We start from the raw sequence: 11,511 nt of genomic DNA, 5'->3' as shown, positions 1-11,511 counted from the left end.
TGCAAAATAATAAATTTAACTATATATTTTGTGCAATGCACGAAAACAGCTATGTTATGTTTTTTTGAAAAAATCAAGAACAATTTTTCGTGCGTTAAAGGTTTGACCCTCTTAATCTTATCTAATTTTAAAAAAATATAGTAGTTTAGAAATCAGATTCGGAATGCTACAATTATTATTGTTTTCTCAACTCCCAGTTTTGAGTGCATGACCTTCAAATATCTCTTTGAAGTTTAGGTTTACCTGTTTTCAGAAAGAAAAAAAAAGTGGTCACTTATACCCCCCTTTTTGTTCACCATCTTGGTGCACTTACCCTATGACACCTTATAACATCCTATTGTATACAACATGTATCCCTTAGGATCACATAGTGTTCTAGAAGGGGTCATATCTGATCATAAGGGGTCATGCATGTGTGTTCTAACACTGTACATGCGTGACCCCTTAGGACCACATATGACCCCTCATAACATCCTAGTACATATGGTCCCTTAAGATCCCATGTACAGTGTCCTAAGAGGTTGAATATGTGGTCCTGAGGGGTTACACATGTTTTCTAACACATGCGTGACCCCTTAGGACCACATATGACCCCTTATAACATCCTAGTGTGTATGACATATGGGTCCCTTAAGACCACATATATTAAAGTGTCCTAAGGGGTCAAGAATATGTGGTCCTAAGGGGTCATGCATGTGTTCTAACACATGCATGACCCTTAGGACCACATATGACCCCTTTATAACATCCTAGTGTACATACGACATTCCCCATTTGTGTCCTAAGAGGTCACACATGTGTTCTAACACATGCGTGACCCCTTAGAACCGCATATGACCCCTTATAAAATCCTCGTGTGTATGACATATTGGTCCCTTAAGATCAAATAAATTAGTTTCCCAAGGGATCAAGAATATGTGGTCCTAAGGGGTCACGCATGTGTTCTAACACATGCGTGAGCCCTTAGAACCACATATGACCCCTTATAAAATCTCTCTTCCCCTTAATTTGCTTAGCTGGCATGTGTTTTAATTTCTAAAAAATTATGTTTTAATTTAGTACATGATGTATATATCTTTAAATGATCCCCCTCTCTCTCTCTCTCCGAAATTAACGTTATCTCTCTCTCTCTCTCATGAAAATGATCTCCCTCTCTCTCTCTCATTGATGTTTTAATAATTTAAAATGTACGTATGTGATCTATATAGATAAATTTATATATGTTTTAATTTAATAATTGTATGTATATATCTTTAATGATCTTTCTCTCTCTCTCTCTGAAATTAATGTTAGATCTCTCTCTAGATGTCATGATTTAAATGATCTCCCTCTCTCTCATTAATGTTTTAATAATTTAAAATGTATGTATCCAATCTATATAGATAAATTTATATATGTTTTAATTTAGTACATGATGTATATATCTTTAATGATCTCTCTCTTTCTCTGAAATTAATGTTATCTCTCTCTTTATCTTGAAAATGATCTCCCTCTCTCTCTCACATTAATGTTTTAATAATTTAAAATGTATGTATGCAATCTATATAGATAAATTTACATATGTTTTAATTTAGTAACTGTATGTATATATCTTTAATGATCTCTCTCTCTCTCTCTCTCTCTCTCTCTCTCTCTCTCTCTCTCCTCTCTCTCTCTCTCTCTCTCTCTCTTTGAAATTAATGTTATCTCTCTCTAGATTTCAGAATTTAAATGATCTCCCTCTCTCTCTCATTAATATTTTAATAATTTAAAATGTATATATGCAATCTATATAGATAAATTTATATATGTTTTAATTTAGTACATGATGTATATATATCTTTAATGATCTCTCTCTTTCTCTCTAAAATTAATGTTATCTCTCTCTCTATCATGAAAATGATCTCCCTCTCTCTCTCATTAATGTTTTAATAATTTAAAATGTATGTATGCAATCTCTATAAAGATAAATTTATATATTTTTAATGATCTCTCTCTCGCTCGAGCTTTAAAATTATTTATTTAAAAAAATTGAATTATGCGAGAGCTTCATGTATATATATACCTATGAATTATGCGAGAACTTCACATTTGTACATTTTAATTTTAAATGAGCTCAAGATTAATGATCTCTCTCTCTTTAATTTAACTGATTTTAATTTTTAATGTTTTAAATTGAATGCACTTCATGTGTGTCTGCTTACGTATATATTGTAACTTTATGACCTACTAGATAGATGGTGTCCTAGTATCCGGTCCATGATCATGTACCTAATCAGGATCCACCTACACAGGCTCCTGATCAGGAGCCACATGATGATATAGATACTCCACACTAGGATCCCCTATTGCCTGATATTGCTACCATTTTTCACTATAGTGATTGTGAGTTACAGAGGTTGAGGGTCATATTAGATGACCCACAGATTGATGGTATGTACAAGAGTACATGCGAATCCATTTTTGATAGTTTGCGGACATTGAGGGACCCGCCTAGTTAGTCACACCTCATTTTCACCATAGGCTATAGCTGATATTTATAGGTAGTTGAGGAGTGAGGTGAGGGGTCATGATTCTTTTGCTGATGTGGTGAGGGTGGTCTCGAAGGAGACCATCAAGGAGAGATGTTTTCCACAGTATCATGAGAAGAGTAAGGTGAGAGGATATCAGGTCACAAGATGTATTGATCCATGGGTTGCATCCATTGATTTATCCACGCTTCTTAGTTGCCCATGGTCATTATCCTAATAATGACTAGATACCATTATACTTTGCACAACAGGTATTTGCTGAGGTTCATTGTCAAATGAAACCAAACTACCTTGATATTCCAACATATTATGGATAGGGGAGGGGCAGGATTGCTAATAGAGATGCATATATGGTTAGATTATACTTTATATGTATAGTTTGTACATTTGATCCTGGATTATATATCACATCATTTGTATTCAGATTATATATGATCATGCACATGTTAGATTACTACACACACACACACACACACACACATATATGTACAACTTGTGTTTGATCATATTTGCATGTTTGATATATATAGTTTAAATATTTATTTAAGTTAAATGATGTGATTATATGTAACTTATTAGATCACATGTGTATGTTTGATTATTATTTTAAATTATATTATATAAGACCAAATGGTGTAAATGTTCAATTTAAAAAATGTTTTTTAAGGACTCTTAAACTTTCAAATTTAATATATCTATGAATTGAATTTGTGTACATGTAGATAGATTAAAAAAAATTGATATATTTATTTAAATTTTTAAATTTTACTACATGTAACATGTATATGTAGATATGCATTGAATTTAAATGAATTTATGAATAATATATCCACTCCACTGTGCAAGCCATGAACAATATAAAAATCACACTTGTTTGTATCAAATGAACAAACTCAAGTTAATGAACATATTCAATAATTTAAATTCTAGTTGTTTCATCTGGAACAAGTTAAGTAGAAGTCAACATTCTAAAGTATTAAAAATAAAAAATTCATACATGTAGGTCAAACACATGTACTTCTAGGTGTGCTAAATAGTTCACACCACATCAAGTGGTTTAGACCGCTCTTCAATTATTACACACATGTCCTAATTTAATATCAAATTTACACATACATCCTAATTTAATATGCATTTTTAATTAAATTTACACATGTATTTTTAATTAAATAAATGCATGCCCTAATTTACTTATACATACATGCTAAAATATTTTACAACTTACAATTACATAGCATACATGCATATAGAAATTGATAGACTATACATCCTAATCATACATGTGACCCCCTTAAGACCTATTCAAATTACACACATATGTATCCTAATTTAATATCAAATTTCATATAAATGCATTTTTAAAATTAAATGAATTACATGTACATCCTGATTTACTTAAAACATACATACATGCTAAAATATTTTAACAACTTACAAATTATGCATGTGCATTTAGAATTAGATATATATACATCCTAATCAAGTGCATACATCGGGCCCTTAACACATTTTCAACTCATCCACATGTCCAAAGGGACTTTACATACATGCACGTAAGTATTATTTAACATGTACATTAGTCATACATCCTAATTTAATATAATTGGAATTTCATATTTAACTAAACAATATATGGTCCACACAAGCCATATATATATATATATATATATATATATATATATATATATATATATTAAATTCAAACACTTTTATGTATTTTATAATTTATCCAATTTTGAAAACAAGTTAAGTTCTAATTTATCAGTATTAATTCAATTCATGGGTTGAAACACATGTAGTTTGGTTTACTAAATAGTTCATAACACATCAAGTGGTTTAGACCGCTCTTCAATAATACTTAATATTTTCTCATGATCTTCACTATCTAGTCTCCATTTTTTAGACTGCTCGCAATGTGTAACTGTATGAAGAATTAGGCCAACAACAATGACCAAGTGGCTATACTGATATACCTTGTTGTCAATTTGGTATTCAGTGAAATGAATCCCATGTTGAACAATTTTAACTTGTTTGAAATATGTCCCTTGCACTACTATTGAGCCTGCATGTACATGTATATAAGAAATGAGAAATTAGAAATTTGCACGTAAGTGAGCTGTGTACATATAAAAATTAAAACATGTGCAGATTTGCATGTTTAAAATAAATTTATTTGAAAATAATTTAAACGTTCAAATTAGTTCAAACCTGTGGGAAAGGACATTCCATCGCTCATTTCAGATTTTGTTAACTTCTTTCTTTCTCTGTGCATCACAATAAAAAATAACTAACACCTTCTATATGTCCATGTTCTGCTATGACTTCAAAAATATCTCCTGCAATTTGAAACAAGTTAAATAAATTTAAAATGTATGTACTCAATTAAAAAAATATATAATTTATTTACATATGCAACATTTTTAAAGGAAATAAATATATATATGTGTACATCATATACATTTTTTAATAAATCCTAAAATATGGTCATAATCAATAAAAATTCAAAGGAATGTCTTCAAATATTTCATCCTCATTTGAATCCTCGTATGTGTCAGAAACATCTAGTGACACCAATTTCCATTCACTAACATATCCAAGCTCTTGGTTCTTGTAATCAACATACTTTTCCAAAATAGAATCAGAACAAAAACATGAATAATCCCTAGTGTACAATGTCTATAGGAGATAATGGCATCAAAGGGCCTATAGATGTTGACAACATGAGTGCATCAAAACTATTGGAGATTGCAAATGTGATACAATCCAGAGCACAAAAGAAGAGGCTTAAGGAATAGAGGAAGGAAGCAGAAACCATCCAAACTGCTATGGAGATCTTGTCAAGTCTTCTACTGGAGACTTCTATAGGGAATTTGTCAACTCCTATTGACAAGCTTAGACAGTTGGTCATAGATGCTTTTGATCAACTCAAGTCACTTGATGAAGTAGCTCAAACCATAGCTGAATAAAACTACAAGAAGAAAAGAGGAGAACAAATCCTAAAAGATATTGATATAGGGAAGATTGCTTTATCCCTAAACAAAGATCTTTTGAGGAAAGCTATTGATTCAGGAGGAAAAATTATAGCATATACATCTAATATTTCATTTTTATATGTTGATATTGTGAAGAAGTGAACAGAGACATAACTGGAACTGGCAAAGATATGTAATGCCTACATACCTTTACAGGACTCAGTCTTAGCTTTTGGCAAATTTTTTGATGATTTGCAAAGCTGGTTAGATGTCTATGATTTTGAACAAGCAAAGAGACTCTAATCGCTAAAGGAGCTAAAGAACCAGTTGAGACCTAAAGTGGACATCTTCGAATGAATTTACAAGGATACGGAAGCGGTTTTGGTGACTCCAGAGATGAGTATAATTAATGCAATGGAAGAATTTTCTGCACAGATTATGACAACCATTGAGATCACTGAAACTTTACTAGAAACATGGGAAAATGATTTTTCTCAAATGAAGATTACTTTCAGTGACATTTTCTTATAAATTGAAGTGAACACTCCTTAATACAAACTTTTAAGTTTTTGAATATGTAAGATTTTGATGCAAATTTTGCTATATATATGTATTTTACTTTTCAATTTGGCATTGTTGTCAAAGGGGGAGTAGAAATATGTATGTGTTATGAAAAATTTGTATGTATTGTTAAGGGGGGTAGAAATATATGTGTACTTTGTAAGCACACTTAGTTGTATAGTTGTAATTTTTTTTCTAAATGTTGCCATCAATGCTAAAGGCGGGATTATTGGCTTGATGATGATTGTAATGAATGACTTCATATGTTGTCATTGATGGAACATGTACACACACATATGTTCACATTGTCTACCGGTATTACTTCTAAAAGTTACTTGTATTGCAACTGGTATTAGATGTTTAGTTTATGATGGTGTCAAACAGTTACATGTAGATAACCAGTATATGCAGGAATGACCCGACATCAACTTGAGGATCCAGTGCAAATCATCAAATAAGCAAATGGAGGACAATCGGTTTACATGTTGATAGAGGTTAACTCCAACCAGTATTCATTGATTGTGTGATGAGTTATCACCGGTCGTGATGAATTACCTTAATCGATAAATTTTGGCTATAATTTGTGATTAGTTATGTTTGATTGTCCAGATACACTGCACCTGGGAAATTGTGATATGATTTCCAAAGCCGACATGAAATCTAAATGTCTATATAATGACATTATGATGATCTATTTTGGAGAAATTATATGAGATGATTTGATGCGAAGATAGAAGTGTTAAGTTGTTGAAGACATTGCATAATATGTTGGTACTACATTTTTTAGTGCACAGAGGAGGATCTATTCAAGAAAGTTGTGCTACTTATAGATCACACCACTTGTTGTTGTCTTCTAATCACTACAACAATCAAATCAACTAATCGGGTAAGCTCTAACAAGGTGATCCATTAGTTCGGATTTAGAAATCCTCTACCGAGGTTACTCCTAACAGGGTACTACCTTTAACAGGGTATAGCTCCTTATAGAGCTTTGGGATCTTTAACAGGATTTGCTCCTTACAGAGCTTTGGGATCTTTAATAGGATTCACTCCTAGCAGAGAAATTTTGTAGACCTTAATCGGTCAGTTACCTATTACTGCAGATAGTTAACTTGTGAGGCCCGTCTCACCGTGGTTGTTCCCATTTGGGTTTTCCATGTATAAACACTTGTGTTATGGTGGATGTTTTACTGATTTTGGATGCTTTAATATCGTTTTGGATTGCATGCATAGTGTTTAGTAAACTAGTTAAGTATATCTACCGGTTAGTGTTTAAAGTAGTATTGTTTTTGGTGTCACTGATTCACCCCCCCTTCTTAGTGATTTATAAGTCTATCATGTTCATCATCAAGCATTTCTAAAGGTCTTCAAAGTTGCATATTCTTCATCTATCTATTGTGGAGAAACTTTACATCATTCCTATACAAGAATGTGAGTGTGATTAAGGTTTTGTCATGTTCATGCCATTTCATATAGCATATGTGATTACATTCAAGAAGCAAAGGATCATTAGTAGTCAATGTAGATCTGAGGTATATCTTTTCATTATTCATTTCAGTATTTGCAATATTTTGTTAAAGTTTGATTCCTCAATCGGGGTTTGACTTTGGCAAACCCCTATTCCTAACCTATTTTCAATTCTTTTTGTGTGTAGGAAACATGTATGGATCCACGATCTTTAGAATTGACATGATTTGTAGAGACGAATCAATCCCTCCTCGGTGTGCAAAAAGTTCAAAGGACCATGGTGACCACCACCATGGTCCTAACATTTTAGGTGCTCTTTGGGGATCAGATCCAAGTATACATACATTTCTCATATCTAGGTGCACAACTCAACCCCACATTTTTAGCTCATTATTTTCATGTTTTTATCTTCATTTTCAACATTGTATCTAAATTCAAAAATTTATCTTACAAAAGAGGACCCCAAATTAGTCAATCCAATTAGTATTCAATCTTAATCTTTGTTGATTTGTGTTTAAATCTATTGAATTCCCCCTCTTTTGAATGTAATGGTCATCCCAAGGAAAAATTGGTGGTTTTCCCCCTCTAATGGTAGAAACCCTAATTTTTCACCATTACATTTTAGTGAACCCGAGTCCTTACACCTTTATTTCTGATTTATGTTCATAGATCTAAGTGTTTATGTAATTTAAAACTCAAATTTTCATTTACAAGTTTGATTTCCTTGAAAATTTTAAAAATTTAAAGGTTAATTTCACTAAAACCCTAATTTTCAAATTCAAAATTAATCTTGTCAATTGTTTAATTTGGATTCATTAATTTAGATCTGAGTGCTTTTCATATTTCACAATTAAAAATTTCATTCACAAATTCAATTTCAAATTTAAATTTTAAAACTAAGCAGTTAATTTCAAGAACCCTAATTTTTAATTTTAAAGTTGACCTTGTGGGTTGTTTAACTTGGATTTTTAGATCTAAAGTATTTTCAAATTTCAAATTCTCATCTTTAAACTTCATTTCACATTTTAAAAAATTTAAATCTTAATTTTAAAATATATATTGTTTATGGTGAAAATGGAAACAACAACATTGAAAGACTAAATGAATTCAACCACAAAACCCTAACCTAACAACAACAAAGGTCCACGATAACATTTGAAGATTACCTAAGACAATGTAAATCAACAAATCATTAAGATTATACCATCACATATCCAATAGGATTTGGATCTCCATTCTTCCTATCTCCATTGATCTTGCTTGATATATTTGCTCTCAGATTTTATGTGTGCACAAGAGCTCAACAAAGAACAGAAATGTGGTTGCAAGTAGGCTTGATTGCATAGGAAAGTTTGAATGCTAGAATGCTTGAGAGTGCTAGTAGTTGAGAGTTGATAATGAAAGAAGTGTCTCCTTATATAGAAGGCACTATAAGGAATGGTGGGATAAGATTGAGAGGTGTACAAGATAAATGGTTGGCTAGGATTAGAGGGTAGGTAGAGGAAATAAGAAAATAATGAGAGGGTAGGTAGTGTAGGAATTAAGAGATGAATAACATGTGTCATGGGTAGAAAAGGCTAATTAATTAATTAAATAAATAAAGATTCATTTAATTAATAGAAGAAATGGGATGAATTAAATAAAAAAGTATTTATTTAATTTAGGAAAAGGGTAATTTAAATAAATAAATGTATTTATTTAAATGAGAAATAGGGCTAGAAGAGGATAAATGAATTAATTAAATAAATAAATATTTATTTAATCAATAGAAGATTTAGGATAAAATAATTAAATAAAAAAATATATTTATTTAATTAGACAAGACAATTTTAGGTGTCTACATTTTGCCCCTCTTTAAGACAATGCAGCTTGTCGCGTTGCTTCAAAGAAGATAAGATGAACTGATACAAAGTTGCCCCAAGATGGGAATGATATGCCCCCTCGAGAGATTGGATGAAAATGTCTGAAAAGATCGCAGACAATCTCTCGATAAGAAAGAAAGGATAGAAAGGACTAACAAGATAGGATAGAGTAACAAAGCCACAGGATAAAGAAGACTGACTCGGGAGACTAGGGCTAGGGTAGTTTATAAGATAGACTATGAGGGAAAAAATCCTCATTGTCATCCACACACCTAAGAGATCAGAGTCCAGAGAGAGCAGAGAGAAGTCAACAGTCAACAGCGATGGCATTGGTGTGTAGATTTGATCGCGCTTGTCGATATCAGAGGCCAGCAAATGCAAGAGAGCCGGTAAGTACCACAAAACCTCCTTGTACTTTGTTGCATTAATTGTTGTCATAAATATAAATTTTGTTTAGGTAGGGTGAAATAAATTTCAAGTAGAGGGAAAAAATGATAAGGCATGTCTATGTTGGTGCCAAGCACGTCTGGGTAGGCTAGGCACGTCTGTGTTGGTGCCAAGCATGTCGGGGTAGGCTAGGAATGTTTGTGTTGGTGCTAGGCACGTCTACAATTTTAGTAGTGTCTATCTTTAATGCATGCACGTCTGTAAAATGCAAGTGCATTTGTGAAAGACATGCGCATCTCTGCAAAATAGAGGCATGTTTGTGTGATTCAGGCATGTCTGTGCAGAGCAGGCGTGTTTGTGAAGTATGCAAGCACGTTTGTGTCATGAATGCATGTTTATGTCTTCAAGGTCAAATCGATAGTTTTGTGATAAATATACATTGTCGATTGGATAAACTGCTAAGAGGATACACTCAAGCAAGTCCTCTAGGGAAGACTAGGATAGAAAATAGGGCAAGGATTGACAATTCTGTGATAGAACATATGTTGCCAATCAGAAAAATACTCAAGAGGATACACTCAAGCAGAGGCCATAGGATAGGATAGATTGAGGCACTTTGTGATGAACAGGGAGTACCATAGAAATTGACAATTTTCTGATAGAACATATGTTGTCAATTGGATTAGCTACTCAAGAGGATACACTCAAGTAGGTGCCCTAAACGATAAAAGCAACACTTTGTGATAAATAGGTTGTACTACTAGGATAGAGTGCCATATGATAGATATAAGTATCAGGATAGAAAAGAAGCACTTTGTGATGAAAAAGGAGTACCACTATGATAGAGTGCCATATGATATATATAAGCACTAGGATAAAAAACAACACTTTGTGATGAATAGGGAGTACTACTAGGATTGACACAGTTGATTTGCTTGACTGTAGGAGGACTTATCTATGATGGAGTCACATGAGAGATTCCCTTCGACTCAGAGTTTGCGAGCAGAGCTGACATTCAAGGATAGAGCAGAAATGGAGGCTATGGGCTTGCGATATATTATGTATGTGCTGGAGTTTCAGGCGAACATGGGATTGTTGACTGCATTAGCTGAGAGATGGCACTCAGAGACATGTATGTTTCATTTGTCAATGGGTGAGATGAAAATCACCTTAGACGATGTATATAGGATACTGAGGATACCAATCAATGGGAAGTTAGTTCATTATGATCGAGAGGGAGATTGGGAGGCACTGAGACAAGTGTTCTAGGATCCAGTACTGGAGATGAGGGCAGGACATGTAGCCTGGGACACCATGACAGTAGCAGGATTAGCGCTACTGATGATGTTGGCGGGAGTTATCAGTGGATTCATTTGTCCAGATAGGGAAACATGAGGGTTAGCTGTGGGATGGGGGAGGACACTGGAGACATTGGTGATTGAGCACACCAAGTTTGCATGGGGACCGTGTCTACTACAACACTTGTACTATGAGCTGTATCACTTTGTGTATCATGGATCAATAGGATTGGGATGTGGAGTGACATTGTTGTAGGTATGGGAATATGAGCATTTGTTGGTTACACATCTAATACATTTTAGAGGCAGGGGACATGGGCGCAGTTATGTACACCTATATGATATGATCACTTCTTAGCCACAGATTGGGAGGCTAGAGTATTGGCATCAGGTTATTGATGAGGTAGATAGTGTGGTATGGAGGCCTTACTTAGACTATGAGGAGTGGGAGGAT

Source organism: Cryptomeria japonica, chromosome 9 (genome assembly GCF_030272615.1).
Source record: "Cryptomeria japonica chromosome 9, Sugi_1.0, whole genome shotgun sequence".
Classification (NCBI taxonomy): Eukaryota; Viridiplantae; Streptophyta; class Pinopsida; order Cupressales; family Cupressaceae; genus Cryptomeria; species Cryptomeria japonica.
The sequence above is the reverse complement of the archived record's forward strand: the minus strand, read 5'-3'. Positions refer to the sequence as shown.